The 17,126-nt window shown below is 42.3% G+C and overlaps 2 long non-coding RNA genes across 2 annotated transcripts; both read left to right on the top strand.

Annotated features, from left to right (window-relative positions):
• Positions 1 to 8,949: 8,949 nt before the first annotated feature.
• On the top strand, positions 8,950 to 13,989 carry LOC117547776. Its single transcript, XR_004569235.1, has 4 exons — positions 8,950 to 9,045; positions 9,233 to 9,331; positions 13,553 to 13,664; positions 13,865 to 13,989. It is a non-coding gene; the product is annotated as an uncharacterized LOC117547776 (long non-coding RNA).
• A 9-nt stretch (positions 13,990 to 13,998) lies between these two features.
• On the top strand, positions 13,999 to 15,881 carry LOC117547774. The gene is made up of 3 exons (XR_004569234.1): positions 13,999 to 14,019; positions 14,157 to 14,311; positions 15,728 to 15,881. It is a non-coding gene; the product is annotated as an uncharacterized LOC117547774 (long non-coding RNA).
• The last annotated feature ends 1,245 nt before the right edge of the window (positions 15,882 to 17,126 follow it).

Genomic DNA, 17,126 nt, shown 5'->3' with positions numbered 1-17,126 from the left:
CTCTAAATATATCAATAAACATTAGAAAGTTATGCTCCTGACTACCATACAGGTTTAAGAAGATAATATTGGTTTTAAAGAATTCAAAGCTATAAATAAACAACAACAGGCTCTTTAACCAACATGTAAACTAGTTGTTCACACTAATCCTAATATTATCACTTAATATTAACAAATTCTATTTTATGTTTTAAAACATATTGATGTAAATACATACACATATCGATTTGTTGTATAAATATTGCAAATCAAAACCTTTATTCACTAATAATTACCAAAAATCGTAGTTCTATCTCCTGTTATCAATGCATTCACATTGCCCGCCATGAACTTCCGGGGAACGATCCTCTTCTATATGAACCACGTGAGGATAACCGTTTTTGGACTTCCGTTGTCGTAACTCTTCTATTATATGGCTCTGGCGCAACCCTGTCTCCTAAAAATTACGTTCCCACAGAACTAAACTGCATTCTCAATTACGTTTAGCTAGAAACGTATTTTCTCCCACGTTACGTTCGTTATGAACGTATCTCAAATACGTTTATTTTCTACATATCTTTGCCATTTATTGTCTTGCTTATGATAATGAATAGTCATTTATAAATATCATTTTAGAGCACACATTTGAAATCAGTAGGCGAGGCTGTAATTTCGCCAGCTGTTACTCTCATGAGCGAGGCAGAACATAATAGTTTTAACATGCCAAAAAGCTGCTGTGTCGTTTATTGCACCTCAAACATTAAAACAAATCCAGAGTTACGTGTTTCTGTACTTCCTCTAAGAACAAAGGACAGTAACAGAAGATCTCTGTGGCTTCAGGCTTGATCGCCGTTCAAATGACAGCGTTGGTTTCCCCAAAAGTGGGCGGGGCTGTAAAGTGACATAGATTTTACTCTCATTCAAAACCATTCTATTTATTCTAACGTAAATTACATGCCAGTGTTTTATCTTTTTATTTATTTGTTTTTATTTTAAATCGTATAATGTCGGACTTTTTTTGCCATCTGTGAGGAAAATAAATTATATCTGTATTTTTTTTAATCTTTTTTTCCTTTTAATTTGTTATTCTTTTCTAAATAACACACTGTTATTTACTCAACAATAACACACAATTATCCTTGTTTTTATTTATTCGTTTAATTCTATAATCTTGGGCTTTTTAACATGCTTGTTAGCCGTAAATAAAGTCACCGAAAACAGACGTAGGCCTATAAGTATGGAATGCCATTTAAGCCAAAATTAAATAAATAATTAAATAAATACATATATATATATATATATTAGTGCTGTCAAAATTATCGCGTTAACGGCGGTAATTCATTTTTTGAATGAATTGCGTTAAAATATTTAACGCATTTAACGCATGTGCAGAATGGCCCGCCCCATACGTGCCACCAGTGGCAGCGCCAGGGTATGGCTGGGGTATGCTACACCCATACCAAAAATGGCTTAGCCCCACCATGAAAAATGATGTTAAAGTAAGCTAAATAAAGTCTGCCAACTCGCGCGGAGTAAATTGCACAGACGTAAGTAAGATTGATTTCAGTAGCCACGGTTTTGAAAACTTTTGTCACGTAGTGATCGTCTTCTCAATAGAACATCTTTGATAATGTCTTCTGGCCAATCAGAATCAAGATAACGGCGTGGTGTTGTTGCAGGAAGTCCTGACGGAGAATATTTTTGCTGTAGTACAGGGGTGCACATAACTGGTACGCAGGTTATGTGCGTAATCTGAAATAAGTACCGTCACTTGTGTCACAAAGCGCATTTGCGTACCGACGTACTTGTGAAGCTTTTCCAGAAACAGCTGATCACAACGTTCACACCCTGTGGTCACGAAGTACTCCACTAGCCGCCGCCGCGCCCCCCCCCCCCCACCCTGTCGATTGTCCTGAAGTACTCCCCCGTTAACAGAAATCAACACGTAATGAATTAAGACCCCACGGTTTGATGATTGATAGGTGTGTGGGTTGTCTTTCATTTTGACACGCAGAAAAATGTTATAATAAACATATGTATGTAACATATGTATGTATGTATGTATGTATATGTATGTATGTAAATATATATATATATATATATAAATATATATATATAAATATATATATATATATATATAAATATGCCTATGAAATAAATTCTGAAATAAATAAATGAGGCAATAAATATGTATACATTTACATTTAAATACACATTTATTTATTTCATGGGACTTTAATTTCATAATGACACATTTATTTCAAGAGACTTTTATTTCATAATTACACATGTATTTATTTAACACCACAGCATTTCACATTGGACGGAAAGGGTATTCCTTAGGGAGAACACTTCTTGTTTGTGATTGGACAGAGCCAGCCATAGCAGCACTGCTGTGATTGGTTGTTTTTGCTGCCAGTCAAGAAATGACGCTGCGTGGTTGTCCCAACACATCAGCCGTTAGCTGTTAGCACACACTCAGAGCTCACAGCTCCTCATATCTGTTCAGAAACTGGACAAAAGTTAAACATATACAAAACACAGACTGTCTATGTCATTTCGAATACAGTCGCTGCTTTATTTATGTCTCTATGACGTTGTTGTGAGTGTGGACGGAGCAGCTACAGGTTAGTTTAGCCTGATCGATCCGATTCCGATAGGATTTACATGGAGATACGGCCCACCCCCTCTCCAGCGTCTTGTTTGAATGACAGGAGTAAACACATAATTAATGCTTTATTAATTCATGGTTTTTAAGGGGCTTATCTCCATGTAAATACTATGGTAGACCACCCAATATTCGCATCGCTCTAATCGCTCGAGTTTCACCGCGGCTGTCAGCTGTGTTTGATCCTTTCATTCAAACAAGAGGCGCTGGAGAGGGGGCGGGGCGTATCTCCATGTAAATACTATGGGAGATACCAACTACAACAAAATGAACATATTTGACCGTGATTTAATTGTAATACACGTTTCAAAGTGATGCCGAAGTAACTACATACTGATAACGGTTAGTAAAAACCATGAATTAACGCTTTGACAAGTCTGCAGATAAGACGGCAGGCGAAAAGCTTTTAAAATGCGTGTTTTCTGAATGGAATCGGACCCATCAGGCTAAACTAACATGTTGCTGCTCCGTCCACACTCACAACAACGTCATACAGACATAAATAAAGCAGCGACTGTATTCGCCATGACATAGACAGTCTGTGGTTTGTACATGTTTAACTTGTGTCCAGTTTCTGAACAGATATGAGGAGCTGTGAGCTCTGAGTGTGCTAACGGCTGATGTGTTGGGACCAGTGCTGGAATTGGGCCGGTACTCACCGGTACGCAGTACCGGCACTTCTGGTTCTGACCCATGGAGTACCGGCACTTCTTGCTCAGTACCGGCATGCTGGCGGTACTCCGGTACTCATGCACCGTGCCAGTACTCAACACTCTCCCGCCGTTCTTATTATACATCCATACAGTGCTGGAATTGGGCCGGTACTCACCGGTACGCAGTACCGGCACTTCTGGTTCTGACCCATGGAGTACCGGCACTTCTTGCTCAGGTACCGGCATGCTGGCTGGTACTCTCCGGTACTCATTGCACCGTGCCAGTACTCAACACCCCTCTCTCCCGCCGTTCTTATTATACATCCATATATATATATATATACAGCCGCCCGGTACTCAGTAGATGGCGTCATGAGGTTGCCGAACGGACATTCTCATCGCTCTAACCGCTGGAGTTTCACAGCGGCTGTCAGCTGTTTACTCCTGTCATTCAAACAGAACGTGCTGGAGAGGGGCGGGGCTTATCTTCTCCATGTAAATACTGTGGTGGAAACGACTATGTCAAAATTAACCTATTTGCCCGTGATTTAATAGTAATACACGTTTCAAAATAATAATAATAATAATGCCGAAATAACAACATACTGAAAACTGTTAGTAAAACCATGTTTTAATGCTTTACAATTTACATACCTAGATGCACGTGTGTTGTGTTTATGCAGTGCAACTCCCACCCAGTGGGTGGCTATGTAGAGTGATAGAACAGAGCAGGCACGCCCCCGAGAGAAGGAAAGCAAGTCACGTCACAAATTAGCATTTCTAAAATGTTAGCGTGGATTAATAAAAGTGCAAAAAGACAGCGGTTGTCGCCGGAAGAAACTTCAAATACAGAGAATGCTGTGCCTGTGTTGGAAATTGTGTCTGATGGGGAGCTTTCTTTGGTTGATCCTCCTGCTCCAAGTTCTAGTGCATTAGCATTAGCTCCGCCGCCTCCTCCAGAGCCTCTAACGTTAGCTGCTGCTGGCGCAACTGCCACCACCAACACCGGGCAAAGCGATGCACCTGACTGCTGGACAACGGACCAGGTGCAATATTTTTGCAAGACCAATGCATGGCTCCTTCTTAAAGATAAGAAGCTAGGATGTCGGATATGCAGAGATGTCAAATCTTTGGGAATACACACTGGACAAGGACTGAAACTGTCAACTGAATGGGGTGAGTGTGCAGTGTCTCATTTCGGTGTTGACAAGGGCAAACAACAAGCTAGCCTGAGAAAAAAAATCAAAGAACATAAAGAATCACAAGCCCATGTAAAAGCTGCTGACATCCTTACATCTGCTTCACGTGAAACTATTCAACATCAAGTGCAGTCTATGCATAAATCTGAATTAGACACCACTATCAGAGTTTTTCGAACGGCATATAAAATTGGCAAACATAGCCGGCCATTCACAGACATGCCAATTGATTTGAATGTACAGAAACTGAATGGGCTGAACGTGGGCAGGGTTTTGCACTCCAATAAAACCTGTGGCGAAATCATCGACCACATAGCTCATGAGCTGAAGAAAAAAATGGCAAAAGACATTACAGAAAACCAAAGAAAACTCTGTGTTTTGGTCGATGAATCTACCACTATTAGTGGTAAAACGGTGCTTGTTGTGTGTCTACGCTCAGCATTAGCTGATGCTGAGCCCGAAACGTTTTTTTGGGAGCTGATCGAGTTGGATGGAACAACGGCTGATGACATCACAAAGGCGTTAATGGAGTGTCTTGGAAGAGATTTTAACGAGGACTTTTTAGGTCAGTGTTTCGTTTCTTTTGCATGTGATGGGGCTTCAGTCATGCTAGGGAAGAGAACAGGCGTTGCTACCCAGTTGTGTAGTAAATTCCCAAGCCTGTTTGTGTGGCACTTCTCCAATCATCGTCTAGAGCTGGCAGTTGGGGATGTGGTCAAGGAGGTCTCAGGGCTCAATCATTTCCAGATCTTTTTTGACAAACTCTATTCCTTGTTCCATGCCTCCCCCAAAAATCAGAGGCAGTTAGCGCAGTGTGCGCAAGCAGTCGGACAGCGTCTCCTGGTGATAGGGTGTGTTTTGTCCATCCGCTGGGTGGCTTCAAGTGAAAGGAGCGTCAGAGCAGTCTGGGAAAACTACCGAGTGCTTCATGATCACTTCACAAATGCTGCAAACGACACGAGCAGGGATTCCAGAGACAGAGCAAAGTACAAGGGCCTGGATGATGTGCTCACATCTGCAACGTTTGTCAGCAATCTGGGACTGATGTACGATGCGCTCACAGAGCTCAGCGACCTCTCTCGGCAACTCCAAAAAAGAGAGATGACACTGCCTACAGCAGATAGGCTCTTAACTCGAGAAATACGAGTTTTTGAATCCATGGTCACCATGCCTGGCCCACACATGACTACAGTTCATACAGCTCTAGCTGAGAAGTCCTTCAAGGGTGTTGCCCTGCGTGAGAATGGCAGGCTTGTACAGATTCATGCAGGTCAGTTTTTCCGCAGTATGGTAGAGAATCTGAGACACAGAATGACTTCCACAACCTCCTCTCATGTCAGCACAAGAGAAATCCCATTACATGGCCGGGAGGCCCGGGACAATCAGCTAATCCAGGACATGAAAGTTATCCATCCTGGAAGTTGGCCTGAAGAGGAGTTAGACGTACAGTATGGGACGTAGAGGTGCTACGTTTGTGCGAAGTGCTGAAAGTGGACAGAAGAGAGACTGTTCAGGGCTTTCGCGAATACAAGGAAACCAGGGCATCCCGTACACCTGCTGCCATGGAGCCTCTACTGAAAGCAGTCCGAACCATCGCTGTCTACACTAGTGAGTGTGAGCGGGCATTCAGCTGCATGAACGATATCCTTACTGCAAAAAGGAATGCTCTCTCTGTCAGCCGACTGTCCAGCCTGGTTTTCATTAAATGTAATGGACCATCACTAGGACAGTTCAATCCGGAACAGTATGTGAGGTCTTGGCTGGCAAAGGGAAGGAGAAGTGCTGATGAAAGAGCCTGTCCAGCTCCAGCCCCTGATACTGATGTCCCCAAGGCCTTCTGCAGCCTTTTCTAACAATGTGAAGTATATTGCAAAGCAGCTCACCCAGTGAGAAGACTTTTGGCATAATGTGCCGATTTGTACAGATCCTGGAGATAGAAGGACTTCAGACCAACCAGGGAGTTATCTGATCAGCTTGGTGTTCAATGTAACTCTTTACCATGGCTCAGACTTTGTTACTTGCAGTTACAGTTTCTCATTTTAGATTGTGCAAATTTTGCATTTGTTTTTACATGGTCTTTGTTCATGCTCTTTATCATTTTTCTGAGTTGGAAAGTTAGATTGCATCATAGTTTACTTTATACATATTTGTATTCTTCAGTGGTGAAGTATATTGCAAAGCAGCTCAGCCATGTGAGAAGACTTTTGGCACTTTTTCGTTTTCTGATTTGGAAAGTTAGATTGCATTCAAAATGTACAGAAATACTTAATTTTGTTAAAGCTTTTTATAAAAAATGCTTCTGACCAGAGCTTTGTTTCCTTGTCATTAATGTTGAACACCACCAGAGGGGCTCTCACCTGAAAGGTCTCTGCTTCATGTGTCTTCAGCAGAAGATCTAGACTTTGATTGCTATATTTTCAGTTAATATTGACCTTACTGAGCTTTAGCCATATCCGCTGCCTATCATAAAAAATGTTAAGTACAGTGAACCTTTCTAAAATATACAGTAGTAAAGAGACAAACCCACCAGCATTATAGTAGCCAAATTCTTGTTTGTGGGCTGTATATATAAAATTGACTTGAAAAAGTTGCTGATTTTAGAGTACTGGCACCTTTTTCATTCCAATTCAAGCACTGGTTGGGACCATAGGTTGGGACATATTTCGCTGTCGGGTGTTGACCAATCACGAAGCGTCATTTCTTGACTGGCAGCAAAAACAACCAATCACAGCAATGCTTCTCTGGCTGGCTCTGTCCAATCACAAACAAGAAGTGTTCTCCCTAAGGAATACCCTTTCCGTCCAATGTGAAATGCTGTGGCGTTTTCTGAAATGCTGTTGTGTTTTGTGAAATGCTGTGGTGTTTTCTGAAATGCTGTAGTGTTTTCTGAAATGCTGTGGTGTCTTGCACTTCAGGGCCACCGTACCATTCCTTATATGCAAATGAACGGGGCGTGGTTAGCTCACAGATCCGGACCAAAGCAACAGTACTCTTAAGTGGTTTGCAAACTGCCAATAAACCAAACCGGTTCAAGAACCATTCTTGTGCTTTTCTGGTGCTTAACTATGGAATGAAATTTAAGCCAAAATTAAATAAATAAATAATTAAATAAATACATATATATATAAATATGCCTATGAAATAAATTCTAAAATAAATAAATTAGGCAATACATATGTATACATGTACATTTAAATACACATTTATTTATTTCATGCGACTTTTATTTCATAATGACACATTTATTTATTTCAAGAGACTTATATTTCATAATGAGACATTTCCATTCCTTATATGCAAATGAACGGGGCGTGGTTAGCTCACAGGTCCAGACCAAAGCAACAGCAACACAACACTGACTCAATAGCTTTTGTTTCACACTCCAGTACTCTTAAGTGGTTTGCAAACTGCCAATAAACCAAACCGGTTCAAGAACCATTCTTGTGCTTTTCTGGTGCTTAACTGGTTCTTCTCTGGTCTTATCTGGTCTTATCTGGTCCGCCCAATGCTGCTCTTCTGAGAGCAACCGCTCTGACAGCTCTCTCTAGTCTCTACTGGGAAACAGCTAAAAGTCCTTCTGGAGGTAAGCAACGCTACACAATTACACCCAGTCTGAGAATAAAATATGTCTCGAAGGTTCGTTTTGCTTTCTTACAACATTAAGTTAATGTTAACGTAACCTTATGTTTGCTAGGAGGCTATTGTTACGAGCTAGCTGTCTTAGCTAACAACAGTTAGCAGCTAACGTTTTCTGCAGTTTGTGTTGCCCCTGAAAAACGTGATGAAGTTATTTAAGGGTATGTTACATTAACGTTATTTTACAAGTTGAGAGAGTTAAGTTGTGTTTAAAATCGTCAATGTAATGCACGTTAGAGGTTTTTAGTTGGACATGAAGTTAGCTAACGTTAGCTAACGCTACCCGTTTAGCATGTTAAGCTGTACTTTTTGTGGCAGCTAGCTTAATACAAAGAGGGGTTTTGTGCTTCTTTGCAAACTTTTCTTTGTTAATCTACCTGAAACTGTAGGGACAGTTTGTTTCTACTCAACTATACAGACCATTGTTGAGGAGATGCAAAACATACTGTACATGAGTTGGGTCCAACATATATCTTGAGTAATGTTACTTTGCTGCTAAAAATGAAACATCATTATCAGATGAGGACATCACCAAAGTGTGTGAGCCTGTCAGGGGATTTGATCTGTTCTCTGCATGTCGTAAACACTGCTCTGGTATTACTTATCTTGTAACATGTAAGTATCTCGCTCTTGTCATCGTTCAGGCTTTGCATTTGAACTCCTATGACTGGTTGCGGACTTGAAGGGAACGTCTTCCTGACATCCAGGAAAAAGGTGAGATTATAATACATTTCAATGCCAAAAGCAAGTTATTGTTTTTAACTTTTTTAATATGATTGTTTTGGGTCATTTCAGTTGTATTGGACAGAGGCTGTAGATATCTACTGGAAACAGTGGAGAGGGAGGAGATGATATGCAGCAAAAGGCCCAGCCGGATGGTTGCTGCTCCGTGTGGAACGTGTTCTATCAGGTAAAGGACTTTGGTACCCAGTTATTTATGGTGTTGAGTTTGAATTTAGCTTTTGGAATGTAATTTCCAACACTGCATTGTAAAGACTGAAAAAACAGCCTCAGGTTAAAGCTTGACATGATTTCGTCTTTTACTTAAGAAGATGTTTGTCTTTCTGTGTTGTCTTATTTCCTTATCTTTCTTTCAGGTGTAACATCTACCAATGGTTGTACATGACAGAGACCTCCTCCACCTCTTTGCTGTCTTACTAGTCAATCCTTCTGATCATGTCCTTTCCTAAATAGTGGTAAGTGTGCATCTGGACCCGGTGACGACATTACCTATTGACGCAGCAACCACTGTAAGTTATATTCTTGTTTAATTAGACTTCTCTGTTTCATTTATTCGACTCTGTATAAATTGTTTTTGTAGCTTAAACGGCTAAATCGCGTTTGAGAGATTTTAAATCTCAGATCTGCTCAGGCGAAACCTGCTTTACAGGTCTCAGCACTCAAGCCTGCATTAATATAGGCACGGCCAGTCTATTGTCGCCCATCAGCTGTAGATAGTTAACTAATTAGAGGGCCGTGGCCCTACAGCTATGAGAACTGAGCAATCAGGCGTCCATTTCGGGTAGCTCTTTCCTGGAGCGTCAGCTTCAGCGTCAGACAGCCGAAGACTGACAAAGACATTGGAGTCCTGCGGGAGTCTCTAAGACTGGCAAAGACATTGGAGTCCTGCGGGAGTCTCTAAGACTGACAAAGACATTGGAGTCCTGCGGGAGTCACGAGGGAGGCAAAGAGGAGGCAAATCCTACTCTGATTGAGCTGGTGTCTTATTTCTCTTTTCTTTAGTTTTCTAGCCCCTCATGCTATAATCATGTGTATTTTCTCCATTCCTGTTCATGTGTCTTCTCGCAATTATCACTGGCCCCGTGTATCTCCTAATCGATATAACCGGCCTGCTCTCGTCTATCCCACGTGCTCCACTGAGATCCAACATCTAGTTTCTGGTGGCCTGTGGAATTGCCAGTCAGCTGTTCCTAAGGCTGACTTCATCTCTGGCTACGCCTCCCTGCAGTCTCTGGATTTCCTTGCTCTCACTGAGACCTGGATTACTCCATCCAACACATCCACCCCAGCAGCTCTCTCCACTGCATATTCCTTCTCCCATACACCCAGACCCACTGGCAGAGGAGGTGGCACTGGTCTCCTGCTCTCTCCCAAAAGGAGCTTTTCCCTCTTCAAGCTACCTAACTTCACTCCTTCCACCTTTGAATTCCATGCCGTCACAGTAACCCATCCTATACAGTTAACCATTGTTGTTCTCTACCGTCCACCAGGCGCCTTGGGGGACTTCTTGGAGGAATTAGATAATCTCCTCTCACTCATCCCTGAAACTGGCCCTCCCGCTGTACTTCTCGGAGACTTCAACCTCCAGACGGGGAAGATAGACGAACTAACATCTCTGTTAACCGCCTTTGCTTTCTCACTGTCTCCGTCCCCACCGACTCATAAAGCTGGCAATGTCCTTGATCTCATATTCTCAAGGAACTGCGCTACTTCTAACCTCTCTGTAAACCCGCTCCACACATCCGATCACTTCTTCATTTCATTCTCTCTATCCCTTTCCAAACATAACAAACTAATCTCTTCCCATCCTGCACTTGTCCGCCGTAACCTTCGCTCCCTCTCCCCCTCTACCTTTGCCTCGTCGGTGCTCTCAGCCCTCCCTTCCTCTGATTCGTTCCAACTCCTGCCTCCAAACTCTGCTGCAGAAACTCTCCTCTCTACTCTCTCATCCACTCTGGACTCGCTCTGTCCTCTCACATCTCGGCAGGCTCGTCAGTCCCCTCCTGCTCCCTGGCTAAATGATGCACTGCGTGCTAATAGAACCGTCCTTAGGGCAGCAGAGCGGAAATGGTGGAAATCCAAACACCGTGACGACCTCCTAACCTATCAAGCTCTCCTCTCCTCTTTCTCTGCTTCGATCTCTCAGGCAAAAAGCACTTTCTTTCAAGATAAGATCCAATCTTCCTATTCCAATCCTAAAAAACTATTTTCCATCTTCTCCACCCTCTTGGACCCTCCAAAAGCTCCTCCCCCCTCCTCACGTCTGTCAAGCGACTTTGTTACCCACTTTGAAAAAAAGGTTGATGATATTCGCTCTTCTTTTTCTGACTCACCTTTACTCACCGCTGGATCACCAGACCCTCCTTCCACCAACACACTTACCTCCTTTTCCCCTCTTTCTCCAAGTGAGGTTCTTACCCTCATTACCTCTGCCCGCCCTACCACCTGTCCTCTGGACCCTATCCCTTCAAACCTCCTTCAGACTATCGCTCCTGATATTCTACCGTTTCTCACCCATTTCATCAACACTTCTCTAACTTCTGGTCACTTTCCAAACAGTCTCAAGGAGGCAAGAGTAAACCCTCTCCTAAAGAAACCCACTCTCAACCCGTCTGATGTTATAAACTACAGGCCTGTCTCTCTCCTCCCGTTCCTGTCTAAATCACTTGAACGCGCTGTCTTTAAACAACTCTCCTGTTATCTCAATCAGAACAACCTTCTGGATCCGCACCAGTCTGGTTTCAAGGCAGGTCACTCCACAGAAACTGCTCTCATTGCTGTCACGGAGGAACTGCACACTGCCAAAACTGCATCCCTCTCCTCTGTCATCATCCTGTTGGACCTGTCTGCTGCATTCGACACGGTGAATCATCAGATCCTCCTTCGCACTCTCCAAAAACTTGGAGTTTCAGGCTCTGCACTTTCCCTCCTCACCTCATACCTGAAAGACCGTACCTACAGGGTGACTTGGAGAGGGTCTGAGTCCGACCCTTGTCAATTAACTACGGGGTCCCTCAGGGCTCTGTTCTTGGTCCCCTCCTCTTCTCCCTGTACACAAACTCGCTCGGATCAGTCATTAGCCTGCATGGTTTTTCTTACCACTGCTACGCTGATGACACCCAATTAATTCTGTCCTTTCCCCGCTCAGAGACCCAGGTCGTTGCACGCATCTCTGCTTGTCTAGCTGACATCTCTCAGTGGATGTCTGCTCACCACCTCAAGCTCAACCTTGACAAGACTGAGCTGCTCTTCCTCCCGGGAAAAGATTGTCCCACTCTTGACCTAACAATCAACATCGGCACCTCAGTTGTTTCCCCGACTCAGACTGCAAGGAATCTGGGTGTGACCCTAGATAACAACCTGTCCTTCACTGCAAACATCGCTGCTACAACCCGTTGCTGCAGATACACGCTTTACAACATCAGGAAGATACGTCCCCAGCTGACTCAGAAAGCGACTCAGGTTCTGGTCCAGGCTCTCGTCATCTCACGCCTAGACTACTGCAACTCCCTCCTGGCTGGTCTACCTGCATGTGCCATCCGACCTCTGCAGCTCATCCAGAATGCAGCGGCTCGTCTGGTCTTCAACCTTCCTAAATTCTCCCACACCACTCCGCTCCTCCGCTCCCTTCACTGGCTTCCGGTAACTGCTAGAATCCACTTCAAGACACTGGTACTTGCTTACCATGCTGCGAATGGATCTGGCCCTTCCTACATCCAGGACATGGTTAAACCGTACACCCCAGCGCGTGCACTACGCTCTGCATCAGCCAAACGACTCGTTGCGCCCTCGCTGCGAGGGGGACCCAAGTTCCCATCGGCGAAAACACGTGGGTTTGCTGTCCTGGCTCCAAGATGGTGGAATGAGCTCCCCATTGACATCAGGACGGCAGATAGCTTGCACATCTTCCGGCGCAAACTGAAAACTCATCTCTTTCGACTCCACTTCGAGCGTTAGAACTATTAACGAAGCACTTTTATACTAATAAAGGACTGGCTTACCTAAAGCCAGTTGAGTAGCACTTGAAATGTTTGGCTCTATGAAACCTGATGTACTTATATGATTCTGTTTTCTTCAAGGTTGTGTCTTCCTGGTCGAATGTACTTATTGTAAGTCGCTTTGGATAAAAGCGTCAGCTAAATGCAATGTAATGTAATGTAATGTAAGTTTTACAGTTCAGTGTACGTTAATCTAGCAATTTAATGCTTTACCGCTGTTGAATAAATCCTATATTGCTAGTCATTTTATTAAAACTACGATTTGTAAACTTTTTGATTCCAATTACAATAATCTTTTTGTTATAATTGTAAAACATATCTTAACATCCATCAGCAATCAATACAACAAATCATCCAACACTAAATAGAATAAATCTGGACCTATTTCTTTTTATACAGCAGCATGTTTTGGGACTGCTCATTGATGTCATCAAGAGCCATTGAGTCTTGCTTTTGTAGTCGGCCTCTTAGAATGTTTATCATGTATTTGTATCTTAACATTCCTATAATAATTAGTTTTTTTATTGTTGATATTGTTTTGTTCTTTATTTTTGTTGTGAGAATCACTTTGCAATTATTGTGTAAGTGCTATATAAATAGTTATACTAATATTATTGTTGTTACCATCATTACTATTATTAATAATGTCTTCTTTGTTTTCTTTATTCATCGCTGCAGAAAGGATCATGCCAGCCCACATCAAACACCTGATCAAGAACTTGTGAACCTCACTGCTGCGGACACCTGTGTGATATTCCACTCTGACTGGAACCCTCAAAATGACCTGCAGGTACGATATATATATATATATCTGCTCTGTCTGTCCTAAAGATAGTTCAATAGGGCTACAACAACAACAACAACAACAACAGTCTTTCCGTTTATTCCCTCGGTTCTTTAAGTGTATATTTTCCCATTTAATGCTTAAAAACGTTGAACAGCAGCTGCACATGATGCTCTTTTGACCCCTCTTTTAATTTTTTATTTCAGGCTCAAGCTCGGTGTCATCGTTTTGGCCAGTCTAAGGCGGTGAAGGTGTACCGTCTGATCACTAGAAACTATGAGAGGGAAATGCTGGATAAAGCTAGTCTGAAGGTCGGGCTGGACCGTCCCGTCCTGCAGAGATGAGTGGCAACAACAACGGGGTGAGAAAAAGAAAATCTGTCATATTTCTAGATTCCAAGTCATTTTTGGGTCAGTCGCTGTTGCAGTACGCTTAGTTTATTTTCGAAAAGAGTTTTCTAAATCCACTTGTGTAAATGTCTCTCTGCGTCGCCTTTAGCCGGTCCAGCAGTTCTCCAAGAAGGAGATCGAGGACCTGCTGAGGAAAGGAGCCTACGCCGCCATCATGGACGAGAACGACGAAGGCAATCGCTTCTGCTAGGAGGACATCGACCAGATCCTGCAGCGAAGAGCCACCATCATCACCATCACCAGGTATGTTCTTAGCAGCATGAGCCACTTGCTCTTTGTGAGACACATTATTTGAAATGTAATATTGATGATGTAATAATTAAAACTAGGGATGGGTACCGAGCCCTGGTATTAAACGGGCCCCGGGGCTGAATTATTAAAGGCTGTGGTACCGTTAAGGTCCAACGTTAGCGATCTTTTTATCGGTACTGGAGAAATTTAAAAAATAGATGTAATATGTATTATATCTACATAAACATTATATCGCAGTCTTACTGTCGCCAACTCCGTTTCTAATATGCAATAAGACTACAAAATGCATCTATGATTTATTTTCGATCTTTCCAATCCAGACGAGATCTCTCTCCCCGGTCGGTGTGCGAGGGGGTGGGGCAGTTTACACACACAACCTGCTACATGCATGCATGCAACACACACACACACACACACACACACACACACACACACACACACACGCATACAAACACACACACACACACACACACATGGCAGAGAGAACTAAGCGCCCCGAGGGTAGTTATGTTACCCGTCTTGAGCACGGATGTTTAATAAGAACTGGATACAGCGTCGGAGGAGGAGGGGTCTCGTTCTTTCCTATGAGAGCTGCTCATTGGCGCATTAAGTCAAAATGGCCCAACTTTTGAGAGAGCGAAACGTCAGATTACCCGTCATGCCTGGCTGTCAGAGCAGAAGAACCCGTTTGTGCGCTCACAGAGCATGCGCCCCTTAAGCCCCGCCCCCCGAGCACCCACTCTCGGCTCACTAGAAAGAATGGAGAGAGAAAATAAATCTAGATTCGGCTTTTAGTGCATTTTACAACTTTAAGGACCGAATGTTTCTAATAAGGGCTATAAAATAGTCCATACTGGGTAGTTTATTTCGTTTCAAAAAAATTATCCACCGATTTACAGACGTCTCTTTCCCAATGTTAGTCTATGGGAAAAAGTTTTTCTGGGCCGGTCGACGTCACAGACTGATAAGGAAATTGTAGTACCACCGTTTGGACACAATGAATATTTTCCTCAGAGTCCGGCGCACTTCCTGGGGGCTTGGTCTTGAGGTGGAAAATGCTTGTTGCCAAAAGTGCAATAAGAGTTTAGCATGTAAGGGCGGTAACACGAGCAATTTGTCTAAACATTTAGCAAAAGTACACCACATTCAGACGGAGGAATGCACCGGGTTCCACTGTCTTTCTATCTTTCTAGTAGCTCTGTCCCCCATCCATGAGTAACGTTTCCACGTCAGGTGTTATGTATGCTAGCAGCAACACACAGAGTTAACTCAATTATACAAACATGGGTTAATGATTAGAGGTAACTGAGTTATTTATTTTGTTAAAGTTTCAGCTATTCTGTTTGCAGTTATATCATCACATAATTTAATACGATTTGTTAAAACATTGTTGTTTCTTATTTTCAGTTTGCTTCAAGCAGTGGCTGTACGAGAAAGACGTGGAGGACCAAGAAATGCTGGCCAGATTTGCAAAGACCGGAAGATACATAACAGAGAAGATAATGGATATTAACAAGAAAAAGAAAACAAATGTTTATAATTTCTTTGTTGCTGTTTACATTTTGAATTATATTTGTTATTTTTAAATCATTAAATCAAATGCATCTATTTTAGATGATGTATTTATTTAGATGTAGGTTTTTTTTGTAATATAATTTTTTTGTAATATAATTTATTAAATAAAAATACTGTTATGAACACTATACAATGTCTTTATTTTGATAGTTACCAGAATACATTGTATATTTAATAATAACATAAGCTGGTGATAAATAAATGCTGGTCTGCTGGTATGCCAGCAGACAAATATTTATAAAGAAAGAAACAGAAGGGAGGAAATGATGATAGCTAGACTCAGAATAAATCACATGCTGCATGTCATGGGGAAAAGTAACAGTGACAAGTGTAGGAACTGTGGAGTTAAAGAAGATGTAGAACATATCTTGTTACATTGTGACATCTATAAAGCTGAAAGAGAACAACTAAAGGATAACGTTTTAGAGGCAGAGAGGGAATGGAGTGTGGTTGGTATTTTGGGAACAAAAGGAGAGGGAGAAAGAGCTACCAGAAAGGCACTGTTTACCTTTGGTGAAACTGGGGTAGGTACAATTATCTAACATTAGATTATGTTTTGTTTTATTTATTTTTATTATTATTTTATTTCGACCGATCTCCTCTGAATTGTGCGGGATGACACACCAAACAGATCCGCGATTTCTCGGGTTGATAGACCGGACAACACATAGGTAGCGAGCATATCGCCTGGAATATCCAGAGGCGGGCGTCCTGCACCTGTGCTTGAACCAACTTCTTAGACATCTTCCACACGAACACGGTGCTCAATCAGTGTCAAAGTATTTACAACTTCGTCATCCGTGTCGATATCTCGAAGAGCGCTTATCCGCCCGAGTACTTCGATAAAGTCTTCAATATGGGCCAAAATAGTGTCTGTTGGTAAACCGTGTTGATCAATTTGATCTGCTAAGGATAGCATAGCATCTTGGAGCCCACCGACGTCTTCCATGTTGTCTGTCCCGCCTTATTTTCATTTAGTAGTTTGCCTTATTTTTATTCAGTAGTACTTCTCCTCCATTTTCTTCCTCTTCTCGAGTAGTCAGTGTGGTGCTGTTGCTTTGGTCTGGGTCTCTGGATCTGTGAGCTAACCACGCCCCGTTCATTTGCATATAAGGAATGGAAATGTGGCATTATGAAATACAAGTCCCCTGAAATAAATAAATGTGTCATTATGAAATACAAGTCTCTTGAAATAAATAAATGTGTCATTATGAAATAAAAGTCCCATGAA

This window comes from Gymnodraco acuticeps, unplaced genomic scaffold, assembly GCF_902827175.1.
Source record: "Gymnodraco acuticeps unplaced genomic scaffold, fGymAcu1.1, whole genome shotgun sequence".
In the NCBI taxonomy this organism is placed as follows: domain Eukaryota; kingdom Metazoa; phylum Chordata; class Actinopteri; order Perciformes; family Bathydraconidae; genus Gymnodraco; species Gymnodraco acuticeps.
Note: the sequence above shows the minus strand (reverse complement) of the source record. Positions and strands in the feature narration are given on the sequence as shown.